The 17,448-nt window shown below is 35.8% G+C and overlaps 1 long non-coding RNA gene across 1 annotated transcript; it reads left to right on the top strand.

Moving 5' to 3' along the window:
- Positions 1-913: 913 nt before the first annotated feature.
- Positions 914-16,672, top strand: LOC141950081 (uncharacterized). The gene is made up of 3 exons (XR_012630919.1): positions 914-1,048; positions 1,668-1,729; positions 16,620-16,672. It is a non-coding gene; the product is annotated as an uncharacterized LOC141950081 (long non-coding RNA).
- The last annotated feature ends 776 nt before the right edge of the window (positions 16,673-17,448 follow it).

Genomic DNA, 17,448 nt, shown 5'->3' with positions numbered 1-17,448 from the left:
ATCTCATCTTTTATTTCCATATGTGGCCACAAACCTGAAAATTAGGGCCTTTATAGAATGATTTCTACTAATATAAATTATTTTTCTATTCTTTGCGAGCAATTATTTTTTCTTTTAACTTCTGAAAAAAACACTGGTTCTCGGACAGCCATGAACAGCAAAAAGATATCTTTCAACACTGTGGGATCAGAAAGTGACCTGTTGTTCATCTAGACATAGCATAGACCTATCCACTTATCCATGAACATGTGTTTGGAGACAGGCAAAGAAGGGAATAGGAGCTCTAGTCTGGATAATATTCATGGTGTTCTTAAGTCAGTCCTGTTGAAGCTTCTTGAAGGTGTGGTAATGGAGCTTGAACATGGAGTCAGTCAGAGCGAGTGGAGGGAGCATGACTAAAATGTTCATTGTTGCCAGATGGATAAGGGGTGTGTGCTGCCTCACAGGCTCAGGGCAATGCAGATTGTAGAGTCTAAGCAGACGGTTATGGCTTGCTCTGAGTGCTACAGATTTCTTGAGGATATGTCAATCAACACATTACAATAAACAAACAAAAACCTGCCATTTTTTTAATCAAAAAATGCCAGTGGTCAGTTGCATTTCTTGTCCAGTATTACTTCAATGGCCTCCACATAAAGCTAATGAAATTTAAGATACTCTGCATATTCATTTACTATGTTTCTTTTCCACACCATTTCTTTGCTTGCTTGGATGTGTGGGAAGTTGTCTGTATTTATTTAAAAGGTTTGTATCATCTTCAGGTGTCCTATGGATCAACATAGGGACCAGAGACTGAGAAGCAATGCATGAGATTACAGAGGAGGCTTAACAATTTAATGACAGACAAACTTGCAACACCCAACAGAATAAAATCTTACTGAATGGTTCTTCTCATGCTCCTCTTGCAGGCTGTCTTGATCAGAGAGCTGAACCAAGCTGAGCCTGCCTCCGCGTCAAAGTTGGTATGATACTTAGAACTTGTTTCCTTCTATGAAAAGAAATGCTACAAGTCTTCTATGACTTTTTAGGAGACTAATAATTCTTTTAGGTATGTGATTTTCTACTGTTGTTTTAGACTTGATCTTTTAATTAATTTGAACTCCAAGTTGGAAGGAGCAGCTTAGGGTAGACAATTATTTTCAATTTCCTTGGGTTTGCTCCTGTAATCCTTATGTTGTGTCATACTTAATTATGTTGATGGCATAAAGTAGTGTACAGTTTTTACTATATAATTCTTTTAATTTTGTCTTGGAAAATGCTAAGCCTGTAGTAAATAAGACCTCTATCATCTCTAGTATAATTTTACTAAAATATAATATAACCACTAAAAGTAGATTTTGTCAAGCTCCTTTTACTCCAGATTTTAATGACTGTTCTCTTAATGTATTGTTTATGGTTTAATATCAGCTATTGGTTACATGACTACAAAATCTAAGAAAAAAAAAAATAGAAGATACACTGCATGTATAAATGCCAAGCATGAAAGGATTAGTAAAGGTGGATAAATATATTCGTTACAGCATACACTTTGTTGAAATCTTGAATTGAATGTCTGCTTTTTAGAAATTTGATCTACATCTCATTAAGTCAATTGAAAGACTCCCCTAAGTGATCTTTGGATCAGGTCTTTGGTGAAAGAAGGAAATGTTCTTGTGTCTTTCTTTCAGGTTTTTATGTGTTGTATTGGGAACTGGATGCAAAGCTGTTGTTCAAGCCAAAGACATTATCTGTAAGTATGCGGATCAAGTTATTAGTGAGTGATGAGATGCAGTCCACAAAAAGAGCTGAAAGATTGCCAATGTTCCTAGCTTGTCAATGCACGGTTAGGCTCCTTTTGTATTTTAGTAGTACATAACTATTCAGTAAACAGATATTCACTACTCATGCTAGAAGTTATAGGGCAATCTCATGCCTAAGACACAAAGGAAGAGATCTACAAACTCATGAAGTTACTTCAGACCAAATCCTTTCCTTTCAAAGTGAATTATTTACTTAAACACTTCTGAATGGCTCTGACCTTTTCTTTGTAGTTAAATGGGGATAGTATGACTTTACTTTGGGTATTGCTTCAAAGCATACTTTTTAATACTTCTGAAGTCTCTCAAGATTCTCCACTGAAATAAATACAAGATAAAAATGGAAATCATCATCATGTTATTTTTGCAAGTGTTCCGTTGTGGTACACCTAATTCTTTTTTTATGTTGTCTTTTTGTGATACTAGGTACTAGCTTGAGGTTCATATGATAAAAGGCTAAAATGCCACAAATAATAATTTAAGATAATCAGTAATTATATTAATTAGCTAATATGAAGGTTTTGCTACTAATGAAAAAAACTTCTATTACTTGGCCTCTGATCAAACATTTCTACCTATTGCGTTTGGTATTTCTCATGAATATTAAATTAGTGAGTTCCCAAATACAACTCAAGAAAAAAAAATTCATCACACACAAAATGGAAATATGAAGTGTAGCCAAGATTCTGTTGGAACACTAGAAATACATTCCGCTAAAAGTTACATCTCATGTAACCCTAAGGAATCCATTTGGATTTTGTAATAAACCGTATTTTTGTGTAATATTTCTGAGATATTACTGGTATTGCAGTAATTAGTGCAGTAGTAACTTTCATTAGGAGTGGGTTCTAGTATGACAGATACTGTACCAGAAAAATAGATAGGTAATATTTTTGAAAGTGTTTAAGCAGCATAGAAACCCATTCTAATTTAAAAAAAAAATTAGGCACTTGGAAACCACTATTTTATTGAAAGCCCATTATGCATAATATCTGTATAATTCATTTCAAGAATGGAGCAATGGGATTTCTTTAAATTTCATCCTGGTTAAAATGTTACAGTTTAAATATAGGATTTGGAGATTTCCATAGACATAATAATGAAATTTGAAATAATTAATGTAATTAATATACCCTTAACTGAACATACCTGCAAAGGTATGCAAGGTAGCTCTGAAGCAGAAGATTCAAATAAGATGACAAAAAAATTGCAAGAGAATGTTATTCAGACAGCATCTTCATTTTTCATGGCATTAACCTGATCCTAAATTTAAAATTTTATGAAGATTTGAAAAACAATTGTGGTAAATGGGGAAAACAGATGGTAGTATGGTGAAACAGCAGATCATACATGTAAGAAACAGTGAACGTGTATTTCATTCAGCCAACATAGGCCCAGAAGATCTCTTTATTTTTGGCATACAATTAGCCCTAATGTGTTGAGTTATAACTTGGTGTCTGGGATTCCCAGCCTATTGTCTAAGGCATTTTATTATTTTTTCTGCAAGTACAACTACCCGTAGAATTGTATTTAAATATCTCAACTATTTACAAGTTTACGGTTGTGCTGGCAGAAATCTGCAATATATTTATGACCTAAGGGTCTGTACTTTGCTTCTAGAAAACAAATAGACAAATGGACAAAGATGAGAAAATTACATGTGTCATAAAAGACTGAAGAATTCACCTATCAGTCTTTCCTTGTTCCTGGGAAAGTAAAGTTGACATATCTTACGTGCTATATAGAATACTATGGAGCTACAGAAAAGAAAGGGCAAACCAGGTTTTCCTTAAGGATGTTAAGCCTTGTGGATCCATATGCCTTCATTGCACGATTTTAAAGCTTATATACGAGTCTGTGCTGAGGTCATTTTAGGAAGCATGGCATTGTCATTCGGATCATTTGGGCATATAAATTATAGTGCCTCAGAAATACTGCTGGCTTGGAGGTGAGCTTGGCCTTCCTGAAGCCAGGAGGGGAACTGGAAGAGAGTTCTGATTCTGTGGTTATCACTAGACTGAGGAAAAGAAAGGCAAAGAGGGAGGTCTAATGAAGCTAATGCTATAAGAGTGAGAGAGTATCTGTTTGATCATGCTGGCACATTTTGGCTCTTTTGCATCATCACACACCTGTAAGTAATGTGCACATATGTTGTATTTTTTTGCTGTGTGTATTTGTCATTTTATTTTCCAAGTAGATGGAACTTGTTGAGATGTATTACTGAAAAGATTTTTCTTCTGCTGTTGGTCATAGCTTGCTTGTTACAGCAAGGAATATATGTTTTCCTTTTCTCCAAAGATGTCTCTTTTTGAGGATGACTGTGTTTAAGGATTGTTATTGTGGTTAGTTAAACAATGTTTTGTGGGTTTGGCCTGTCACAGAGAAGGCAGTTAAATATGTACATGCCTTATGTACATATTACAAGGCAGATGATAGTTAATTTGGTCAATAAATCATCAGCTGAGTGATTGTTTGTCTTGAGTATTTCTGTGTCTGTTAAATCTGGGGCTTTCTCCAGATGATAAGAAAATATTCTTGATGATGCTTCTCACAGGCTAACTCAGATGTCATGGGCTGTTGGTTGCATAATCTCCATAACTACAATCTTAGTCTGAGAAAACCTTTCTTCTTCAGTGGGGCCTTTTTTAGTCTCTTTCTTGATACTGTTATGATTCCTATTCACATAGTAACCATTTTTACCTAATTTTGTCTCTGCTTTTAAACCAGTTTCAGATGCACTCAGTGCTTTAAAAACAAACCTTTAAAGGCATTTCCCTTTATTTTCAGTGAGAAGCCATAGTAAATGCTGTATGCTTTTAAGCATTCAAAAGGCTTTGTGGACTCTGCTTTCCATGTTGTTAATGCAGTTGGTACAGATTCAGCTAGCTTTCATGTGTAGCAAATTCATCATATATCTATTTTCTGTCTCTCAGCACCTCTGTTAGTTTGATGTTGGGCTCTGACTAGCTCTTTATATTTCCATGGTTACAAGTAGTCACAAGGGTTCTGTTAACCCCCAAAAGCAGAGTGATTATGTCTTTTTTTGCTATAAGAAGCATAAAATTAAAAAATTAGACTATGTATATATAAAAAGTTTGGTTTTAACATTACAATAAAAACTTCCAAAGTTAATTTTCATTCACTCAAAAAGTGTTTGAGTCTTTTGCCACCATTATGAGTCTGTCAAATTTTTTGTAAAGATGAGTTTCTATTAAAAAATCAGAAGGATCTCTTTTTTCTTTCTCTTTTAATTTTGATTGAAATTTGCAATAGATTTTGAAAGCAGTGGATTTAGAGCAAACAATACAGGTTCAGACCTATCCTATTATTAAATAATCACTGACGAGCATTAATAATTAGTATGTATATTATTGTTTGTTTTTAAAGATAGAAAAAATGGAGGTAAGAAGCACACTAACTTGCTGAAGAACACAGATGTAGACATTTCCAAATCAGACTAAGAATTTCACATCTCAAAATGCTGTATTTCTTTCTAACAAAAGACTGACAGGAAGCCCTTTCTGACTTTCAGATCTCATCTCTGGTCGAAGCCTGGTTTCTTCCCAATAAATTAAGTGCAGAGAGTTGCACCCTCTATGAGTGGATAAGAGATGTTATAGACCATTAATAGGAGAAGACAGCTGGAAGGAGCAGTGTTTTTCAGAGAGGCTTTCTTTAGATAAGATTAAAGCAGTAGCAGGTTTGAGGATTTTTATAAAGAATAGACTTATGTAGCTGTGATTTGTGGTAGTCTCTTGTGATGAAGAGCTCTGAATCAAGGAGAGGTTTCTTGATCTTGCCTGGACAGAACAGGTAGTGAGTTGCTGAGGGCAGAGGGATGAGAGGGAGTAATAAAAGAAAGCTGGAGAAAAGTCTCTAATAGGAAGAGAAAATCTTGTGTACTAAAACGGTTTTGTACAGTGATAGAAGCATTGACTGGAATTGCAGAAAGCAACCCTGCTAAATAGTGGAACAAAGCTCTGCCAGGGAAAGAGAAAGGAACTCTCTGTCATTACCTATGTAGAGTTATTGCATCAATGCATACAGCAAAAGCACTAGAGTCTTCCTAATTGAAGAGGAGAAAACTCTCCCTTTTCCTTTCTTTTTGGCAGTTTTCATTTTATCTGGAGATAATAGAACTGCTGAATCGCCAAATCAGTAGAGGTGTAAGCTGCTTCTATGGTAATACAACTAGTAACACTGTAAAATAACTCGTCATTTAAACAGTACATCCATAGGAGAAAGAAGTATATTAATGGGGGAAATGGACCGGAAGGCACATATCATATGCTATGTATTCATTTAAAAGATAGAGAATAGTAATGACACAACATTCTTTATCCTCAACGTGTATTATGAATGTTAATGAATGTTCAGAATCTCAGTGGAGTGCAGGGGCACCCTGGTTATATTCCAATATAACATGTGAGAGATGATAAATGTATTATTATACAATGTATCTAAACACTTCTGAGCAGGAACATAGCCCAAGTGCACATATGAACAATTACTGAAAAATGTAACAATAAAACTCTAGCGTGATAATTGTACTGGCTACTCCCCATTGGTCAAGAGTGTAACTGTTATATACTTAAGACGTTAGATTGTCAGATAATGTGTGTATGTCTTTGATGTTTCAGGTAGAAATGATATTTTCTTACATGTGTGGAACAGTAATAATTATGTATAGCAATGTCAAGATTATGCTTCCGATCTGACAGTTCAGATGTGAGCCCAGGAAGCGAAATTTGTGGATCTGAACCTGACTGACTAGGTTGTGGCAGGATGCTGCAAATGCCACCAAGAATCTAGAAAAGGAGCATAAGAGCAGCAAAGAACAGAGTTTGCTGACGTGAGTTTTAACAGCCTGTTTCAGATCCACCTGTGACTTAACAGCTAGTTCTGCTAAATTGGATGCCAAGAAATGGCATCTCTTGCATCTCAGGATTTTCACTCTGCCAGGTTCAAAGTTCTTACAACTGTGGATGTATTAGCTTGCTCCCAGGAAACGTTTGGGTGGTTTTTAACCTTTCATTATAGAGTTTTCTCCTAACAGTGCACTTACAGAGATATGAAAATGTTCCCCCACTTTTCTGTGACTGTATTTTTATTTAAATTGGAGCAATCTGGCTCAAAATTCTTAGGAGTATATCTGTAAGAACAACAGTGCAGGATACTCAGAATGTTCCAGTCAGTAATTGCCTAGATAAAATAAGTTAGAAAAGGAAAGTATTTGGTAGATGTGTAATTAGTTAGCACAGAATCATGGTGGAGTCACCATCCCTGGATGTGTGTAAGGGTCGTTTGGATGAGATGCTGGGGGATATGGTGTAGGGGAGAATGTAGAGTAGGGCTGAGGGTTGGACTTGATGATCCCAAGGGTCTTTTCCAACCTAAATGATTCTGTGATTCTGTGTTTATGGAATCCTGTAAATTGTCATGATAAACTCAGATTATAATAGAATATGGTCAAACCATTTCTTCTGTCTCCAGAGTGGGAAAATTGTATCTCCTTGGAATTTAAATGGGTCTTGGAAATGAATTAATTCTAAACTTACTATGCAGGAAATCAGAATATGCTAATGTTTGGTTAAAATAATCTAGTATTTTTTAATATTTTGTTACATCAATGTGAAGTGCTTCTAAAATTACTAGTATTGTTCAGTCCTACATCTGACTGCAGTAGAACTTGTGAGTTGCTTGTGAATCTATACGTATAAATACAAATTTTCCTCCTCAGAGCAGTAGCTTTGCTATTTGCCTGGAAAAGATCCTTGGCCTCTATATATGACAAAAAGCATTTTCTAAAAGCATAATTGTCTCGGAGATGAAAGAGGCAATACCTCTCTTTATTTTCATCATAGCCTATGCTAGCAAAAGTCGTGAGAAAGATAAGACAGAGACTGTTTTCTTTAAAAGCAAAGATAGATTTGTTCTTAGGGATGGGAGGTTAGAGCTGATCCTTTTGTGAGTGCTTCAGATAATAGTGAGACTTGGAGTTTCTGATTCTGCTCATAGTTTGGTGTAAGCCCTCCTTCAGCATAATTCCTGACCATACTGTAAATATGACTATATGAATAACTCTTTAGTTGTTTAAAAGCCTTTTACTAGAATATTTACATTTCAAATCGGAAGAATTTTGTTCTTTGATGCCCACAAGAACATTTGTTTGTTCTAACCTGTCCTCGCTTGTCCATTATTCTAAGTGTTTGGAAAGCAAACTTTTTAGGGTGTAGCTGTTTATTTTATCATGAAATCTTGTTAAGGTTCTAAACTCGGCTGCAACCCTCTGATTGCCATGAGACGCCAAGACCCAAAGATGATCCCTTTGCGTTTTTTTTTTTCAGAGGAGCAGGAACAGAAAACAAGGAAATATATAATATTTTTTTTTTACAAAAAAAATTTAAAAGAGCTTTCTTGTTATTCTGCAATATTTTGACAAGTTTCCATTATCATTGTTCACTCTGCATAAATGTCTTAAACACACTTAAAGCAGATCACTTTCTGTGTTGCTCGTATACCTTAGCAGTGCTTCTCCTAGAGTTTCACTGTGGCTTTCTTGATGCTAAAGCAGGACCCAGTTGTGCAAAGCAATCTGCAATACTTCCTTGTTCATGCAGTCTAGTTCTGGTGGTAAAGGTGAAAAGGCTATCAGGGAAGCCAGGAGGGAGGGTTTTAACAAATTTTGTTAAGGTTCTGATTCATGAGGGACATTTTTATATTTATATGTTTGCACTTTTGTTTTGGGTAACAAGCCTGAAGTTTGAAATACATGCAAGAAGCATCTTAAAGGAAGAGACATGGGGAGGCAGTACCGTAGTGCTGGGATAAAAGAAAATACCAGATGAAGTGAAACTTCAGATTTTTAACTTACCTAAGCAGGAGATACTACTCAGATATCTGAGCATGTGGTTGTCTCTCAAAACTCTCTCTCATTAACTAGATGTTTACTGAGGTTACACAGAGAAACTTAGATCAGATTAAGAGAAAAAAAAAATTAGCAAATATAAAGCATTATTGAAGATCTTTCTACAAATAAGGCAATAGCAAAACCAGAATTGCAGTTTCCTTTTGTTGCATAAATATATGATTGCGTTTCTCTTGTGTTTAGAAAGATCCATAAACACTTAATGAGTGATAGATCAGAATCCAGAGAAGTGATTGTGCCCTGTAACCTCCAGCAAATTAGCCTATGGTCAGCCTATTTTGTTGCTGCTGTGCTCCAAGTTACTTGTTCTATGTAATGTCTCTTGCATATGTTGAATAGACCAGGAGGGGGCAGAACTGCCTAAGTGTAGTCACTTGCATGTGATTTACAGGCATCTATATTGTGTGGTTCAATGAAAGTGGAAAACTGATCTACAAAAAAGATTTAGTGATAATTGTAGTTTAACGTTCACCTCAAATCAATTACTCAGATATTCAGAAACTACTTATATGTATTTTCTACATAGGTCTTTCATCGCTGCTATGCTATCAACGAACATTTCCGAAGGAAATGCTTTCAGAGTTTTAATATCACTGCTAGGGGAAGTCAAGCATTTAACTGGATTATTCAGTGTACACTTGAAACAGAGTTGTCATTTTCACTATTGAGGGTTACTGTGAATTTTTTCTTAATTTTTTTTTGCTTCTAACTGTAGTCTGGTTTCTCTTACAGTTTATAAAGCAACTAGTTTGGTAGATACTTATTTGCCTTTTCAGATTTAGAGTAAAAGGTGTTAAACCAAAGTGCCTGTTTTCAATATATAGTAAAATATTAGCCACATCAGCTATAAAGCAGATGAAAATCAGTATTTGTCTTGAAAATTTTAATGGAATGGAATACAACAGTTATTTTTATTTTCTGTAGAGAACTTGATTTAAAGGCTGCTCAGAGTAATTTAAATCAATCAATGTACTCTAGGTAAACTGGGCTGTTGATACAGTGTTTTTTCAGAACAAAGGCTGAGCTTCTTCCCAAACAGTTTGCAGCTTGAGTAAAGAGAAGGGACGACAGTCACAGAGCATATCTTGGGGCCAAGAGTGGGTGAAAGACAACTGGGGACACAGTGAGATTCACTGTTTGCTTTGGTACAGTTTTTTCTTTATTATTGTAGGCTCCTTCTAGCAATAATGTCTACTGCTTTTCTTCCTGGGAATTAGATTGAAACATATAATCAAAGAATGCTAAAATTTGTGCTCCAATAAAAATGATTCATGCTAATGGTAAGTAACTTCTGCTGTAGTAAACCTTATTTTAGAAGAAAGCTGCAAGTATTGCTTTTGAGCCTTTTGGTGACTATTTTAAAAATATGGGAGAAGTGTGCTTAAGCAAGTTCTTGAGGTCTACAGAGTATGATAACTGGGTTAATATATTATTAAAAACAAATGGCTAAAATGGTGTCATCATCTTCATAGTCTGGAGGTAGAGTACGCAGAAGGATTCTGGAGATATTTAAATCACAGTAAAAGCAAAAAAATCTTTTGGAGGCAAATAATACCAATATTAAGCTGTGTTGCAGAAGTGCTATTTTAGGAGTTATAAATAGTCAATATTGTCCTCTGTCTAAACTCTCTCTAAGAGAGAATGGTTTGGTTTTGTTTAAAATTGTGGATCAGGAATGCAATCTTTGATATGAAACATACTTTGGAGATCATATGGGGTCTGTTGAACCTAACAGGTGTCTCTTCAGCAAGCTGGAAGAAAGTTTGATCTAGCAGAATCTCTGATCCAAAAGTGTTGCTAGTTCAGATCCTTGTGTCTGGGCTTATTGGACCAGTATTATGTCATCTGTATGAGCAATTTTGACCACATTGCTGTACCGTCTACTAATTTAGAATTGTATGACTGCCACAATTCCCTAAAGTTATTTTTTTCTATGAGCAATAAAAATATTGCTAGCATTGTGACTTGTATCCTTCTAATAGCAAATGACTTTTTATGTGTTGTGTGACCTCAGTTCTTGAAATTCATGTAATAAACTCATATAGTTGTGTAGTATTTTGATACCAACCCCATTACAGTATGTCTGTATCTGTGAGATATAAACCCAGCACCTATCTGATGTGAAACAGTTAGGATCCTTAATATATTGCAGGCACAGAATGCACATTTTTCTGTAGAGCCACGCATCAGGATCCAACTGGTCATTTATGTGGGAGGGCAAATCTTGAAAATCTGAACTGATGCAATTCCTGTTCCTGCGTTTGCAAGCCAAATGTTTTAAAAGAGCATCCTCCTTTGGTTCTTAGCATGTGAACTTGGCAACCCAAACCTGGCAATTCCTATGCCCACATTCATTTTCACTTCAAGTCACTTTAGCAGAAGCATCCAGCTAAAGTTTAAAAACGCTTCTAATATTAACTCTGTTCTTTGGCAAATTCACCTGTCAAAACTTCCAACTTCCTGTTTAACATTTTCAACAGGGAGTTGTGTTCTGAAGGCCAAAATAGCACTGTACTAAAATCTGTATATAGGGATCCAAATGAATATAGCATATTGAGCTAATTTTTAGTTGTTTGAAATGCAAATAAACACAAGCTTTACTCGTCAGTGTAAACTTGCTGGATGATTCAGATGAACAGATGAAGCCGAGGCTGTAATTCTCTGAAAATATTATTTTGAGAATTGCATCTGATAATTTTTTTTAAAGCCTTTCTTCTACAGATCTAGGACAGCATTTGCTATTTTTTTGTGTATTCATTGCAAGGATCTTGACAGGTTTAGATACAAAGTGCATTATTAAACTTTTTGAAGTAAAAAAAATTGCTACAATTAGTGTTATCAAATCCCAAAAGTGAATGTTTATATTTCAGTCACATTCACTGGGTGATCTTAATACTAGAGTAATATGGTTCCTGTTTTTGTGATGTGTGTTTGCATGAAAGAAAGTAAAACATGCTGTAACTGGCAATTATGAAGGCTTGCATTTTCCCCCTCCATTAAAATCATGGGCTTATTTTGCGAGTCATCTGTATAGTGAAACAGTACATAGATATACAAAATGGTGGCTTCATATCAGGTATTATATAGAGAAAAATTATTGAGTGATGATTTCTGCTCAGATTTATCTGCTTTCAGAATCTGTAACTCTGTGCATATGAGGTGCCACAAACTTCTTAAGTGACTATATAGTTATTAATCTTATCTCATGATAGATGTGATCAATATTATCAGAATGATAGTAAGAAGGTGAGCAGAGTTGAGCAAAACTTTTGTAAACCTGGACGAATTGTGACTTCCTAGGAACTTTAGCTTCTTCAGAGAAGCAAGATCATTTCTGCTCTTACTGGATCTCATGTGGTCTCAGAATGATGAACGTACTTTTTCCATAACTAGCTTTCTTACCTTGTTTCTGAGTCTCAAAAATTCAATGACAGTGACAAGTTCTCATTATATCAGACTAGATGGTCATGATTCGTATCCTGCTTTAGCAGAAGCAGTTTTTCTTTCCTTAGTGAGAAAATCACAAGATACGTGTTTCTCTGCTTTTTAGTTTGCCTCCTCCAGTCTGACTATAATTTTAGTAGCATAATGAGTAAGTAAAGCTATCCCTATGTAAATATTTTTTGGTTCATGACTTCTAATTCAAAATGTTCTTCTAATATAAATTGTTAATGAAGGAATAATATTTGAAGGCATGAATAATTATGGTTGATTTATTCAACTTACTTTCAGCTGTAATCTGGTATGTTTTATATTACCTGTTTGGAATTTTAAAACCTTATAAACTGCCTCAAGCATTTCCTCTCATGTTCTTCTTCTCTGTCAGATAAATTACCACATAAACTAATGAACTTCAGAGAAATTAGCTTGCTGAGACCCTGTTTCTTTCACATATCTCAGGATTTGTACTACAATGAACTATATAATTCATTGGTCTCTCCACCAGGGTAAAAACTTCATTACTAGCCACTATCAATGCCTTAGCCAATTTTCAGTCACTTCTTCAAATTAACTTAACCTGGAAATGCTTCTTGGATGAGTAGAAATTTCAGGGTTTATTATACAGTGATTTCGCTCTATACTGCATCAAACCTAGTACAAGTTATATTTAAGAGTGGATTTTTCTTCCTGAATTTCTATCAAGAGTTGATTTAAAGATGTGAACAATAGACAGTAGCTGGATTAGTCCTTTGTCATACAGAAATGATGATTATTTTTTTCTTTTGGAAGATGAGAGTGTTTCTGTAATAGTGTATCTTGAAAACAAATAGAAGATGTCCTATTGCTAGAGATTGGTATGATTGCATCTCCCTGTTTTAGAGCTTCTAGCATATTCAAGAAAGACTTGCATATTTCTGCTATTTCTGAAAATAATAGTTTGTTCCCTTGGGGCTATAGAACATAATTGGGTTTTTTCTGTACATAGACAAAGAATGGATATCTACAGTATCTAGAAAAGTTTTCTCTAAGAGCTTTTTTTCTGGCTGGCTGGCTTTTACTTGAGTTGAATTTCTGAAGCTGTGGCATCTATGTAACTTTGTACTTGGCTTCTTCTAGTCTTATGTTTTATCTTTTCCTTTTGACATGAAGTGTGAAATCATTTTCATCTTACTTTTTGTGGACGCCACTTTTTAAAAGGCAAGATGCCCTGTTCAGCTTCCGACTTGTGAAGAGGTGTAAGGATAAAAATTTTCGAAGAGTTTAAACCAACTGGAAAACCCTTAGGTGCTTTGGAATATCACCTTCTGTGATACTTTGTTAATGACTATCTGTAATTCTGCCTACTGAAGTATCATCTCACACAATTTCTACTCAGCCACACCTTCTCTCTGTTTGAGATCAGATGTTCTGCTTCCCAAGCTGGCATTGTTTGCAGCTTGAGATAGTATTCAGGGGGTCCATTTCTGAGTGGTAAGTTACTTAGAGGTTTGCTGTTTTAAGGCAGCTCTGGTTTCATGTATGTTCAGGAATAAATTAAAGCTTTTGTAGGGAAATGATACTGTGATGTTTGTATTGAAACACAAAGAAAGGATCGTGCCCAACTGGCAATGCTTTACCAGCTGAAAAAAAAGCAAAGAGGTTTTTGGGAGTTTCCAAATTTGCATTAAAGAGGTGATGTCCATGATGGAGAATTCTGTTGGTCTGCAGAGATACAGCAAGGTAGTTCACTCTGTTTCCTTCCTCATTTAGCCTTTGCTTCAGCTTTCTCCATTCTTGCTGACTCCCCCTCTTTCATTGTTTGCATGTACACTCTCAATCTCTGTTTTGTAGTATTTGTCCATTTCTAGGCAAGTCCATCAGTTTCCACTGTGCTAAATCTTATGGATAGGATGAGATGTCAACCTAAAATGGACCAATTCTGTTAAGGATGCACTTTCTATTATTTGTTGGAAAACAGGGTGAAACTTATGTTGGTAAATTCTGCTTTGACATTCTTTCTTCTGCTGGTGCTTAAGCATGTTGGTGATACTGCATGAAGCCAGATAACAAAATGGATAATGACAAAATGAACCTTGCATGAGATAAATGAAAACTTATGGGGAGAATGTTCCCTTATATGAGATATTCCTGCTTTAGGGAAAAGGATTGGTAGCTTGACTAACGCTGTTGTTTATTCACTGAAGAAGTCACTTTTGACTTTGCAGTCTGGTTAACATGGTCAATTTAGAACAGTATCTAAATAATTGTAAATTAAATGTTGATTTCAATTTTTAAAAACCATGAACTGTTGTTTTTTTTGTAAGCACGGACAGATGCTAAATCTTTTTGCTTCTAATCTAGTTGCTTCTGTGATTAATATTTATGCTAGTTGTTTACTGTCAGTATGTCTTATTTTGGCCTCTGTCCACCTGAATAGCGGCTAGTTACTTTTGTTTTCCAACACAGTGTAGCGATGCTGAAATCTATCTGTAACTGGCATTATAGCATTGTATATTAATTTCTCCAGTGCTGAATATTTTTTTCCCCTCTTCACTTCCTTTTTGATCTTCTCATTTTTGTGCTGTTAAATTACAGTAATTAATTTTTTCTATTTTCTTTCTTTTTGATGCAAACTACCCCTTGGCTTGTGTGTGAGTGTATGTACACACTGCCTTTACTGGGAAAAAATTTTAATACTTAGAAACTTGTCCAGCTTCATTGTCTTGATGGTAGACAGGAGGTTAGAATTTATTTCACATCTAAGTTGTATGAAATAGTATTGTAGAATTGTATGAAATTGTTTAGAAAATTTCTATCCTTCAAATCTAACTTACCTCATTAATGTTGGAGATTTTTGCTCGTCACTCAATTTGTTCTGAAAATCCCACCTACCAGTGTTTGAAGAATTAATAGTTTCACATAACTGCCTTCAACTTGTTCTTCTCTGTATTTGAAGATAAGTTCATTGAGACAATTCTTAATCTTTGAAAGTCCAGGCATTCAAACTAAGAATAAAATGCTAGAATCATGTTGTGTTATCATCTGATTGGGGATTGCCAAACCTTACAAATAGGTGTATAACATTTTTTAGTTATTTAGATGATTCCCTGTGAATCATACAGTTCATATTTACTGTAATATTTAAGCATACTATTGAAGGCTCTGAAGAAAAGAAAAACTCAAACTCAATGATATAGTGTATATATACTGTATAATATATAAACCAATTATCCTATAAATAGGAAATAGCTTTTCTGAATTTATTTTTTTTTTTATAAATCATAGAATCACAGAATGCTTTGGGTTGGAAGGGACCTTAAAGATCATCTAGCTCCACCCCCCCTGCCATGGGCAGGGACACCTTCCACTAGACCAGGATGCTCAAAGCCCCGTCCAACCTGGCCTTGAACAGGGGAGGGGGAAGCCACAACTTTTCTGGGCAACCTGTTCCTGTGCTTCACCACCCTCACAGTAAAGAATTTCTCCCTAATACCTAATCTACCCCTGAGGGTATTGAACTCGCCCATTTCATGGCCACTGCAGCCAAGGCTGCCCTTGAGCTTCACACTCCCCACCAGCCCCTCCTTGTTGGTGAGAACAAGGTCCAGCATAGCACCTCTCCTTGTTGGCTCCTCTATCCCTTGGAGGACGAAGTTATAAAGATAAATAGTTCCATTATTTTTTAATGATTTAATTTTTATCTGGTTACTCTAGCATTTTTATTCCAGTTGATATCTACTTTTAAAAAAGCCAAATGTAATCGTTGTTTTTAGCATGAGTTGTGTGTTGTAGAGATGCTGGATTCCAGACTGCTGAAGATGTTTCCTTGTCTTCAGTTTTACTAATTCATATTTAGCAAGGAGAGCACCTGTGCAATATCTTCAGTTTTACAGTAGTTTACACATGTGATTATAAGTACATGATTCTAAAGACCAATGCAAGCTCTGCTGCTAGCCTGGAGTTTCTGGTGTGGTCTTATTTCTCAAGAACGTGTAGTTTTTTAGGTGACTTATATGGGAAGTTTGTCTGAGCAGGCTAACAGCCATAAAAATGAGAGCAGTGCAGATCTGCCATTCTGCTCCTGTGAATGGCATAGAGCCTACTGCAGCATCAGCTGTGGCCCAGCACCCTTCTGCTCTGCCTGTGCACTGCCCAAAACTTTGATCACTAGTGTCCTTGGAATTTTTGCAATATGTTTTGCCACATTCTGAGGTTATATGTGCATGCAAGCCTGAAATTAAACAGCACTGATTGACTTGTGCTTCATTTCCAATCGTACTTGTTGCAATCAAGGGCCCCTTTTCATTTTCCTGTTTCTGTAAGCTAAGAAAAGTCACTAGGGCTTTCCAGGTATCGGGCATGGCTCAGTGCCACCACATCATTATGCAAATTTAGGGCTTAGAGCAGTCTTGATAAATGGTATGTTATGTACATGTAAATAGTTAACAGTTCTATTTCCTCTTCTTGTTTTTCAGAAGTAACTCCCTTGTGAGCATCCCAGAAATGGCAGGTATCCAGTGGGTTCTTGATATCTTCAAGCAACACTTTCTCTTCAATCATTTGTACCCTTAATTTAATGGCTTCTGACAATAAATTATTTTGGAACTCATTTCCAAATGGGTAGAAATACATGCTGTTTTTAAAAGTGTTAGGCTATCAGCTGTGCCAAGAAATTCTCTGGCAAACAACTAATTATGTCCACAGATAGAGTCTGACAAAAAATTTGCTTCAAGCCACAAGTCAGAGGCTTAACCATTGTTTGTGGTAAATTACTTTACAGCTTGTGATTTCAGTTAGTTGGGTGGGAATGTGGCTGTGAAGCAGTGTTCTTTGTTTGAGACGCAGGCCCCGCTTTAGCCAGCTTATAGAGCCATATGTAAAATGGCCTCTTTGCTTTCAGTTAACTGGATGCTGTTCACCTTTCTGCTCTGCTGAGCACCATTTCATGACTTCACAGCCCAGGAATTAAACCCAACACACAAAGCAGCATTACCAGTAATTGTGTGCAGATTAAATTAAATGCCTGTTCTCATACAGTGTATCTGAATTGTATCAGACCCACTTCTCTGTTTACACACTTGTTCCTGTCAGTAAGAGGCAGCTACTGCAAAATCCTGCAGTCCTTAGGAGCTCGTCTCTCAGTGATTTGATGGAAGTTCTGGGGATTGTTTGTGTTCAACATGTTGTTAATTCTATTGTGTTTCATAATGAAACAAACATAGCTTAATCTGCTAGTATAACACCAATGTATTTCATTGATGTAGCTACTGTCAGTAGCTCTGTTTTATGCTGCAACTTCTAAAT

Source organism: Strix uralensis, chromosome 15, assembly GCF_047716275.1.
Source record: "Strix uralensis isolate ZFMK-TIS-50842 chromosome 15, bStrUra1, whole genome shotgun sequence".
In the NCBI taxonomy this organism is placed as follows: Eukaryota; Metazoa; Chordata; class Aves; order Strigiformes; family Strigidae; genus Strix; species Strix uralensis.
The sequence above is the reverse complement of the archived record's forward strand: the minus strand, read 5'-3'. Positions and strand labels throughout refer to the sequence as shown.